The sequence below is a fragment of the Strix aluco genome, chromosome 3, assembly GCF_031877795.1.
Source record: "Strix aluco isolate bStrAlu1 chromosome 3, bStrAlu1.hap1, whole genome shotgun sequence".
Classification (NCBI taxonomy): Eukaryota; Metazoa; Chordata; class Aves; order Strigiformes; family Strigidae; genus Strix; species Strix aluco.
In genome coordinates, this window is record NC_133933.1 from 116,340,356 (window position 1) to 116,352,601 (window position 12,246).

Below are 12,246 nucleotides of genomic sequence, written 5' to 3' on the forward strand. Positions count from 1 at the left end.
TATTAGATTTCTCAACAGATGAAATATGGACACTATTAGATGGCATTGACTTTTTTAAAGCTGTAAGTAGTAACTGATAAAATCAGTAACAGACAATTTTAAACGACCTTTCATCCTAATAATTCTCTGGCTTAGTCTGATACGGAAATTAATTTTACATAATGGGAGAAGATATATTTATGGAGTCTTGAAAGAGCATATCTTCTTCTGAGTTATTGAGAAGAGCAGGTCTATTTTCTTTTTGAAGTTTGTATCATTTTTTGTGGTAAATGACTAAACATGCTATTCGGCTCTGTGTGTTAAAATTTTGTGCAGTGGAAGATCCGGCTAATCTGCCGTATAGTTATTACAGTCACGCTGTGTGAGTTTTATAATTCCGTGAGGGTCTGCAGGAGGCAACCTGTAGCTGATGCCGCTTGGTTATTTGAAGGTGGCTATTTGCAGGGGTTTACTCTCAGGGACAGTAACACCCAGACTTATGACAGTGAGATCAGTAAAGATGAAGTCCTGAAGGTGGAGTGGGAAAGAGGTCTCTGCATTGCTGGAGTCCTCTGCTAAGGTTGTGACAGCAATTGGAGAAAACGTGTGTGGCTGAGGATGAGGGTGGTGGGATGAAGCCGCCTTGCCCAGGAGCTGTGTTGTGTAGATAGATTGCAGAGCCAAATCGGGTGCATGCATTTGGGGAGGTCCAGCAGCTTGTGATCTGCAAGGAGGAAGGTTTACATGAAGAGCTGAGACAACGTCTAGCAGATCCCTAAGCCAGAGGCGTTGTTTTTTTCCCCTTTACCATAGATGGGTGGGTAGAATAGATCCCCAAATCCAGAAAAACTTGTGTCCCAGGCTCCTCCAAAAAGGAGCTGCAGATGCTCACTAAGTGGACGACAGAGCTCCCACTCTTGTTCAGAGACAAATATCTGGGTCTGTATATGTGAAAGAGGACTGGGGTGGGAAGGGCAGCCTGCAGTGTTACGGTTGGGATGGGACAGGAGCCAGAGACTGCAGCTATTGCTGTTACTGAAGTGGGAGCAATGGCAACTACGTCTGTGAAGTGTGGAGATGGGAAAAGTTCTGGGGGAAAGCTGTGCTGGTAATAGAGATGTAATAGTGTTGATTCATATTGTTGTAACACTCAGGGTCTGCTATGTTGAGTGCTAGGTAAACACATAATTGCCATCAGCAAATGAGAGCAAATGTCAGCTTTGCTTTGAGGTGAGAACCCTTTTCTAATTAAGGGTAAACTAAAGCCCATGACAGGCCCAAATTACTTGGAAATGTCATGTTCTGCAGCATGGTGCAGGGTGACAGAGAGACCTATTTTTTTTGGCAATTGAGCAAGGGATTCCTGAGATATAATACATGACCATGAAAGGTCTTCCATCAGCTTGTAACTCAATCTTGCATTTTTTGTCTTTCAGAAGCTTGAACTGGCTATTTAGGGAGTGCTCAAGATGACTGCTGGCAACGAAACTTGACATTTTTCTGGCACTTAATGAGATAAAGCTTGTTTAGTCTTTAATTTTTTATATTACTAAATATGAAGAGTATTACAGGTAACTTGTATTTCATCAAGGCTTACCTTTTCTCTGTGCTTCCAGACTCTTGGAGAAGAACATTTAAAGTTGCACAGCTGTGTAGACTTAGAGTTACTAAACAATTTCCATTCTCAAGTCCTGTTTTTAGTTGCTTATGCCTTGTCAAATAAGATTGAATCCAAGTGGATTACATATTATACTGCCTATCCTAGAGCTTGGTGGCTTTGCAAGCTTCAGCAAATCTGATCCAGGAAATTTGGAACAAGTCTGACACAGACCAGCTTAATTTCCTTAAGTCAGAATTCTTGGAGTTATTTAGCCCAAACTGCAGTGCCTCATTTTTGAGTAGGAATTGAAGCTCAGTAGGAGGGTTTCATTTGCAACTGGATCAGTTTTCAGTTTACTTTCTCACCCAAATCTGGCAAGACGCAAAACTCTGGAAAAAAAAAATTACTATTTGACATACTTTCAATATATGGTGGTGTGGGTAAATTCTTGGATGATAATTTAATCTCCAAACCCAAGGCTCCAGCATAGTCTCTGGAGATCTTCCTTTGTAATTGGGCATTGGAGCCAAGAGCAAAGAAATGCTACGCCTGGAGTTGAAGCATATGGATGCAGAAGGCAAAGCTGTGAAAAGCAGATGAAGATGAGGCAGACTAGTGAGTGTAAAGATGTAAAGATAGACAGGGTAATCCGGATGGTAGGAATAGGAGCAGGGTAAAAACCATGGTAAGGAGCTGGGATATTAAGCAAGAGAAGATAGTGGGGAGGCAGGTGAGTCTGTAACCAGTGGGACATATGACCTAAGATCAAATTCAGGATGGGTGGGTTTCTTTAGCATCTTCCCAAACTATTGTACTAGAAATAATGTCATGTAAAATGTGAGTGTCTTCCTACACAGAAGGCAAGAGTTTGCTATCTCTGCTCCACTTGCTTAATTTGAAGGGATTCACAGATCGAAGTGGCCCAGTTTGGGTAAGGACTGCTTTGGGGTGGAGCATAGAGACACTTGAGGTGCCCCATACACACAAGAGACAACAGGCCAGTGCATCAGAGGGAAACAGAAAAGGGTTGAGACATTTCAGTGGAAAGCCTCTTCAGTCACTGCTGTGGGACAAGGTCATCTCTGAGGAACATGGCCACAACATTAAGCAGACTAGTCTCTAGTGATAGCGTTTGAATAAGACTATCAAAATGCTGGCAGACATATTTCAGAACACTCTAATATCTTATATAATATCCGCCAAGGGCTGAATTGTTTTGCCAAGCTTCATCAAGACAACTGGGACAGACTGGCAGAGCACATCATACCGCAGGATGCATGATACTTCAAGGGAGAGAAGTACAGGAGAGAAGAGATATTGAACTTAATATCTTTTGTATTAACACTGGCTGCAGAAAATAAGAAGCTCTACGTGTTTCTATGCCAAACCTGAAGCAATCCATTCACCTTCGTATGGCGAACCCTAGCACTTATTTGCCATCTGGGCTAGGGTCTGCTTATCTCAGACAGGAGAGGCAGCCTGCATGTCAATGAAAGGACTGTGAAGCGTAGACAGCATTTGAGCAGGGTTGATGTGGAGATGCAATGAATGGACCAGGCAGGTATTAAACTTAGCGAGTAGCCAAGGGGCATTGATCATAGGAAAGTGACAGTCCTGCATCTTGAGCACAGGCTGAGTGTGATACCTTGGCTGGGAGCAGAAGTGAAAGGCTGGGGAAGAAGTGAGGGATGCAGCTGAGTCATGAAGGCAGGAGGTTGGGGGTGTGTGGGGGATGCTTTGTGCTTCCATTCAAAGCCAGGGAGATGTCAGCAGCAGTATTTCAGTTGTGAATGACTGATGCAGGCTTGTTTTGAAGAAGCAGCCTTGAGTGTCTGCAAAATATTTGTTGGAGGCAACATTTGCAAAAGCAATACATTTCCAATACGAGATTAGTGCTCTTGAATCCAACCGAGGAGGCTTTTGTGAAAGATGATGTGTCTTGCAGGGAGCTCAGGGGCACACCCTTGTTGGGGCATGAGGGCCAGGAGACCACTCAGCAGTCTCGGTGGGCTCCCTGAGCAGAGCTGGCTGAGTGCAGTCATGACATTAGTACAAGGAAGAGACCTTCCCCTGTGCTCCCAGTTACATCCTGAGTTTGACCACTTTGATAGAATGCAATATGAATGATCCCATGGTCGCTGAATGCTTGTTTGTAGAACTGCTAGAAAATAATAATGAAGTTGCAAAAATAAACTCAAATAATTGAATTTACTCATTTGGAAATTTTTACTGAAGCCTCGTTTGACTTCTGCATGCCTTTAGCATATGCATATGCTGTAACTGCCAGGAGAAATTCTATATGCAGGTCATGAAATGGACCTTTGGATGGCCTCTCGGGGAAATGTGGGGATATTTAAAACACGATTGAAAAGCTCCCCTCTAGGGCAATGCTTTTCTGGCAGAGATGGCCTAAATTGCCCTTTTTGATCACCATATCAATATGAAAAAGTGTGTCAGTCTTACTTTTAAAGCCAGGTAAGATTCAAAACTCTGAAATATTGGATTTAGCAGAAATATATAATTTAACAATTTAATGTTAACAATATATTAACATCAATTTCATTTTAAGTGCTGCTTCATTTGCACTTAGACTGAATCTAAAATGAAGCATGGATCTTTGGTCTTGTCCCCAAGCTGGGACCAAGCTCAGCATTTCCTTCCTGCACAGTGAAGGGAGAAGTTGGCATGCACCCGGGTCCTAACATGGACTTGGGCACTGTCTGGGTCCCTCTATGTCCACCAGAACCTAACAGATATTGTGTGTATCACAACAGGCTTTTTCTTGCCTTGCAAAAGCACGCATAAAACAAACTAGCCTTGGGACACACTTTCAATAGAGAAATAATGTGCTTAACATACACAGAGAATTTAGGGTTCGTGCATAAATCCCACCTTCATGGAAACAGTTTTCATGGGGCAGCCTTTTCTGTCAGTATTAATGCTCTACCTTGGAAACATGATTCTATAACTCTACTCAGGTTCTTCATATAAGTAAAAGAAGATAAATCATGAGCTTCAGAATCCAAGTCAAGGCAGGTAGGTAATGTCTGAGAGAATGGTTCTGGTGGTGGCTGCATCATATTTCTGTAATGGTTTCAGTGCTGATACCATCAACATAGGCATATTGCAGCAGCATTGTGTATACAGAAGAAAAAAAGAAAAAAGCATCAGTTTGGAGCTGAATTTTACTTTCCCTCTTCTTTTAGGTTGATGGGTTTTGTATTACTCATTTAATTCTGTGGTCACTTTTCAGGAGCTCCTGCAGGGGATTATGCCTCCTCCTCTTCCCTGGGAAGAAGGTTATACAGGGAGTTTCCAGCTGTGTTGAAGTGCTGTGCAAATACGAACTTTAAAAAAAAATCCATCTTTTTAAAAGGTGAGAGTCAGACATCTTTGCACAGAGTTGCAGGAAATGATGGATGAAATTTGGAAGCTTGTTATGAACATGAGTGGTTTGGCTGCCTGGTCTATTTGTTTCATACTTAATTGTGGCTTAGGTTTAAATGAAGTTAAATGCCAGAGCTGTCAATCTAGCACAAAAATGGTACAAAATCTGGGAATCTGGCTGCAGGACTCATGTTGCTCAAGGCAACCTGCATTCATAGTCAGAGAAAAAGGTAGCACATCTTGCTTTTCCTACAACACAGAGAGTCAGCCATTTGGGTGATGTATATGCTGCTGTCTACTGTAAGTGTTGGTGATACTTCCCATGTAGAAAATGCCGTCAGTATGACAGATATTCACTGCCAACACACTGAAATGGAAAGCCTGCTGCAATTCGAATAGAAATATCCTGGGAGATTCTCAGCTATGTTGAATTAAGGAAGAATAGATCAAATGGTTTTTTTTTTAAGCTCAGTTAACTCCACGAGAACAGGACACAGCTGTGAATCCCTTAAAAGCGGTACACGTCCTCTGCCAAATTAGAAGGCAATTATTCTTCATAAATCTGTCTTTTTAAATTCAAGCAGATCGATTGTCTCGTCTATCCTTTCCCTATGCAAGCACCCGGAAAGGCTTTTAGCACCATCTATGACTAAGTACCCCGCTTATCAGGAGACCCACACCATGGAGGCAGTGAAAGCCCTGTCAACCCTGTGTATCCCTTTATAATGGTGGATGTAAAGGTACGTTCAGATTTTTAATGTTTTAACCAGGAAGTTTCTGTGCTGTTTTTAAACAGTCTTGGCTTTAGATATCTGACCTTTATGCAAAGAAATAGGACACTCCTAAAAATTTATTGTCTAGCTAATAGGCAGAAAAGTGTTGCAAGAAAACAGGATCGTTTCCTTACGTGTACTGTCATGGTTGCATCAGCATAGAGCTTCCAGAGCTGCACTAAACTGGCTTGGTTACAAGACAGTCATCTCCTAATAGCCCGTTCTGCCAAATCACCCTGGCTCTGAAAGTCAAAATGGCTTCTGCCCTTTCTAGTGACCTATAATCACGGCTAGACATTCTGCAGGTAAATATTGTTTGGTGAGCAAAGCCTATGTAAAAACACGTGTGAGACTTGGGAGGATTGGTTGCCTTCAGGGCTTTAAGGTGCTCATTGTGATCTGAGTAACACGCTAGTCTTGATATTTTTCACTTTTTTTTTTCAGATAGGGAGAATGCTTTGCAGTCTTTGTAAAGTGCTTTTTGAGATTGTACTGATTACAGCCATTACTGCCACGGTGTGTCTTCTCTGGCTGACATTTGGTGGATTTACTAAGGCCCTAAGAAAACAACAAACAGTATGGGAAAAGGAGAGAAGTTAGCATAAATTGTCCTCTCCCACACTGCAGTGGCACAGCAATGAAAAAAGGGCATTTTTTTTTTTTTTTAAAGACCATATTGGTATATGTGCCTTGTTTGCATTCTGTTGTAATGAAACAAAGCACGTAAATGAGATGTTTGTCCTTATCAACCAGCCTCCAGAGCCCAGCAGGAGAGGTGAGCCAAGGAGAACAGAGGGGTGGAACAGACCCGGCAGCAAGTCCTGGGTCAGATGCTTGGTGGCACTGGGGCAGGACTGGGGCAGCCCAGGGACACACGCTAATTGTTGACAACTTAAATCCAGAGAAAAAATGTGTTCTAGGAATGAAGAAGTATGGAAAATTCTGCTGTCACTTAGGAAATTTCTGGTTTACTACTGCTGGCATCATATAAGAGTCCTCTGAGATCTTAGTCCCACCTCTGATCACAGTATGGCCAACTTCAAAATTAGGTGAGATTGTCCAGGGCCTCGTTCCACTGAGTTCTGAAACTCCAGGATGGAGATACTACCGCTTCCCTGAGCAACTTCTTCCTGTGCTTGCCCACCCACCCTCATGATGATAATTTCTTCCTCGCTTCTAACCAGAATTTCCCTTGCTGTATCTGTGACTGCTGTGCCTCATACTCTTGTGGTGCCTATCTGCAGAGAGTCTGGCTTTGTCCTCTATCACCACCATGCTATTAGGCAGCGGGAGGTATTGCTGCTTCCCCCAGAAATAGCAAATGAAGGAACTAGAACTGAGCCAATATATTCATAATAGCTTCTGGGGGACTGAAAGGCCATGTGAATCTCAATTTCTGAATCATTTCTGCTACCAAAGCAGAAGGAATTCAGAAAAGTCAGCAGCTTGGCATTGGCACTTCCAGGACAGGAATTTGAGAGTTTTTTCTTTCATCTTCACTTTGAAGAGACCTAGATGTTGACAAGGAATGATGGGAGAGAAAAGGGTTAAACAACCTGGAAGCCGAACTGAAATACTGCTCTTATTTTGACTCATCTGTAATTTGTTATTGATATTTTAGCTGCACAAAAACTGGAGAGAAAAGATTGGAGTGTTACTTTTTCAGCTCCTGAGGAGACCAGAACACAGGTTGCTGGTGACTTCACGGTGGCTTTTCTCCAAAAGTGGTGGGGTGTCACTGGGCTTAGACAAGAAGGCTTCCACGTTCTCCCAACATCTCCACTGTGGTGTTGGCCAGTAGAGCTACATTTTTAAACCCTGAAAATGTAGAAAACTGCAGCTGTGAATCCTATGATAAATCACAGAAAAACAGGGCTAGAAAGATTCACAAGGGCTCATTTAATCTTTTCTCCAGCCTCAAGGCAGGTTGTACCACTTTATCATCTCTAACCACCACTTGTCTGACCTGTTTGTAGCGTGATGGAAATTTCAATCCCGCCTCGCAATCCTGTCCAGTGGTTTGCTGCCCTTATCTGAAGAAATTTTTTTCCCGTGCATGCTCTGACTCTCGCTTGTTTTAATTTAAGGTCATTGCTCCTGTTCACTGCAGATATCGCCCTCCATTTAAAACAACATTTTACATAGGATTATGTTTCCCTCCAGGCTTCATGTATTTAGGCTAAACCCCAATTCAGTCAGGCTCTGCTCTTGGGGTGTTTTCCACCTCCCTGCTTGGCAGCTGGGCTCTCTGCAAGTGCCACTCCTCAAGCCACGGTGCATCTCTCTAGCTGATGTGGAAGGGTAATTTCCCATTGTATGGGCTCTGCTCCTCCTTTATCCACCCTAGAACATCTGTCTTCTCCACAACAACGTGACATTGTTGATTCATGTTCACTCTGCAATCCACAACCACCCTCTCAGACCTTTTTTTGGCAGAGCTGCTGCAGCTGAACCCAGGCTGTGTTTGCACAGCTGATTGTTCCTGCCTACCTCACACGTGTCTCTACTGAACCACATCCTTTTTTCCAGGCCTTTTCCCCAACTTGTAAACATTGGTTTGAATTGTCATCCTGCCCTCCTCTCTGCCCGCAGCTCCCACTCACTTTGTCTTGTCTATAAGCTAATAAGCATACTCTCCATTTCTTCATCATCTGTACTCTTATCAGATGCTGTCCCCTTCAATTGACCCTAATGTTTTTGGACACAAGGGAAATATGTGATGCTTTACCTGCCACCCACTTAAGATCTTAAGAGCTCTAAAGAGCTGAGTCTTACAGAGGTGGCCTTTTGTTCCCCTCCCAGCAAGAACCCCACAGCAGAGCTGGATGCATTTCTGACTGATACAGTAATCCTTGTTCCTTTTCTCCAGTTGCTTTGTGTTGTGTCAAACAGCTCCCGCACTTACAAATGAAGGAGAGGATATCTTCTTATAATACAAGCCTCCTCTTATGTGCATTTTAAGTTCAAGGAATAGCATGGGTTTATAGGAGAGCCTTTTGCTTTGAAGGATGCTCTTAATAAATTAAATCTATAGAAAATCATAGCTCACCACTATGAAAAGAGCACTTGTTTGATAGCATGCTATGACTGTACCCAATAACTTCATACTGGGAATGAATAATGCCAGAACAGGGAGCTTGTGGAAACGTGAGCTGACACAGGACAGACACCTCTGCCATTCTGCAGGTGTCTTTGGCCAGGAGGTATTACTGGAACTGCCTGGTCCTGTGCCACCGAGAGTCATGCTGAAACAGGGCATTGGACATTAAAACAGCTCTTCTGAAGTAGTGATAATCTCCCTGTTTGTTAGCCTGTGAACAGCCTGTCACTTCTGGCTTGCATAAAACTGAATTCTCAGGTGATCTGTTGCTGTTATTAAAAAAAGGCAATAAACTTCTGCTTCTCTGTGTGTGTGCTCTTTTACCAGAAAGCAACACATAAAGGTCAGAGTCTGTCCTGGGGAGCCCTGTGTGGAGCCTTGGGGAGCCCACTGAGATGCTGAGGGCACTGGGGTTGCATGATGACAGTCATAAACCAATCACCCAGTGTTGGCTCCTCCAATATTCAATTAAAACATGCTGGGTATACAGCCTGACTACATGTGTTAGTATGTAAACTATAAAAATCTCACATCCCCCTACCTGAGAGTGGTGAGTTAAATGAGCAGTCCCAAGGATTCAACATCTTAAACTGGACACTGTAATGACTGGCTTAAAAACTGGAAAACTGGAAGAAAACATCTGTTTGCTTGCTGGTGACTCAGGGCTCAGGGTTAATGTTTTCAAACTTGCCATGAAAAATACAGACTAGAAATATAACTGGTTAGAAAACTGAAGGTCTGCTTTAGCAAATAACACGTGAATTCCAGCATCTGGAGCTTTGAAAAAAGCCCAAATGTGATAAGGTCTGCAAACAAACTGGGATTTTATAGAACCAGTTGTAACACAGTAGACGTGATAGTGGAGGCAGGGTGGGGGGAAGCAGGTTAAACTAGCATTATAACAAAATATTTCAGAAAATATCACTCCCTGTTTACACCTGAGGCATGAATGCTAACCTGAAACAATTTCTCTCCTTTCTTCTATGCTTTCTATATTAAGAAGTGCTATTTTAGATTTCTACTCACTTCATCAATCTAACCGCAGGGTCTGCTTTCTGTCCCCGGGCTGAATCCATCCCGGGAGGAGCTCTGTAGAAGACTATGCAGTTCTGTCGAGTATGAATTTGACCCACTGTGCTCGGCTGTCCTACTAATGTATCTGTTTTGGGTCCAAGTGCTCTCCTGATTTGTACTATAATTATCCTAAAACTAGATTTTTCTAAATTTCATTCCCTTGTAGCTTTTTATAGTTCTGGGAATTAATTATTCAGAGCTGTTCTCAGCAGTGCTTTTCCCCAGCTTTAATGGACATGGATACATTTGGCTCATGTAGAGCAGAGCGCACAATGGCACTTCAGGTGGGGACAAGGGAATGACTTTGGCCAACTGCTAAACACACTGTGTTCAGTGTTTCCTCCTCTGATACCATATCCTTGAATCTTTTGAGGTATAGACAATCTCTGAGCCTAACAACGTCTGTATTCCCTCCCTGGCATTCATAGGCTTTAAAGTCTCCCTTTACCTGTTACAGGTTGATGCCACTTGTAGCTTTGTGAGGCAGGAGGGGCTGTGATGATCATGGGAACCAGTGTGGCTGCAGAACTGGGCACTGTCAAAAACACCCTCATATTTTGGCTGGGATGGGAGTGAAGTGGAGCAGGGGTGTAGTGGGGAAGCTGAAGGAGACAGACTTCTAGCCTGGAACCAGAAGCTGGGGAGAAGTCAGAAATCTCATTTTGCTGTCTGCGAGTGAGGGGACGTGTGGTCAGAGATGGCCGGGCTCTGGGGGACATGTCAGAGGGGTGTCTCTCTGGGGTGAAGGCTGGAGGAGATGTGTCCTTACAGCCATAAGGCTTTGGTTGAATTTCATTTGAGTTGGAAGTTTGGAGGCGTGTTTGGAGGGCGTGGGAGCACCAAAGCACATACCTACAAGGCTGCTGCCAGCACAGCTCCTCTGGCTTCCTTGGCTCGGAACAGAGCGGTCTCCAGCACAGGCGTGTGGGGAGCAGTGCCTGCATTGGGGTGTTGCTCCCTCCCTCACCAGGCTCGCACCATCTGCCTGGGGAGTCACGGCCACTTCTTTCACTCAGCCCTTTCCCTTGGAGGTTGCCACTCACACACTGGGGGTTTCCATCACATGGAGCAGTGGTGACGAAAAGAGTCCACACTGCAGATGCTGGGCTCTGAGCAGGACCCTGGTTCCCCTGTGGTTGGCTCTGCAGAGGCAATACAGCAGCAGAAAATGAGATTGAGCCTCTTCTGCCTCCCACATCCTCGTCTGGGTAAGTGCAGAGTGTGTACTTTAATTAGCGATGATACATGAGGGAGACAGGAGATGAAGCAGAATTCAAATTAAGTATCTGCAGAGCTGGTGAGAAGGTAAATATGAGCTCCCAGACTTGGGGGATTGTTTTCAGTCCCTTTTTCTGTAGCAACAGTTTTGAGTTTTAATTTAAAAAGCAAAGAAACCATTGTTGCAGCATTTTTTTCCCCCAAACTCACCACCTTTGAGGTCCACCTTCACAGGCCCCTGGGCTTTATGGCACTGAAAAACCCCAGGGAGGGTTAGCTGGGCTCCCACTGCAGCTGGGGGCTAGGTATCCCCTCAGGCACAGCTTGGCATCAGGCAAAAGGCTACTGCTCCCCTGCTGCAAACCCACAGGGAGGAAAATGGACTGACGCCTGCATGACACCACCCACCCTCCTGCAGCAAATCACCCTTTAACAGAAGCAAACCACAATAGATTTGGGATCTTTCCTCATGGATGGAGGCTGCAGTGACCTGCCAACCAGCCCGACTCCTCTCTCCCATCACTTTGCACTGCTGGGGGGGCTGTGGGTGCACCTCTCCTCCCACCCCTGCATGCATTTCTGCTCCCACGATCAGGAAGCACCGTTCACAGCTGTGTACCTTGTACTGCTGCATCCCCAGGACATCTGAACACCTCATCCTTCATGCTGAGCATCCTCTTCCCTGACAGAATGGACAGGGGCTTCAGACTGAAAGCGGGTGGGACACTGTACACAAATATTACACGTGTCGGGAGGATAAATGAAGGTTTATTGAAGAATAAATTAACCTTACATTTCAAAATTGTTGTTTAAGTGCTTGACCTTGTCTGTGATAGATTTTTTGTTTTCTTTTGCAAATAATACAGTATGCTGTAATATAAAGCATGCTCCACAGCAAATATGGTTTCTAATGCGTTTTAAACTGGTAAATACCAAGTATCCACACCCCCTTTGCTAGGATTTCACTTTAATAATGATTTTGGTGTTTCAGTATGAGTCAGGCAACAACACAGGAATTGCTGAAGAAATTTCGCTGAAAACCTCTCTGAAAAACCAGTTATGAGTCAGAGGAAACACAGATGAATTTTACTGGTTCAGGCCTGGCTTGGTTGGGT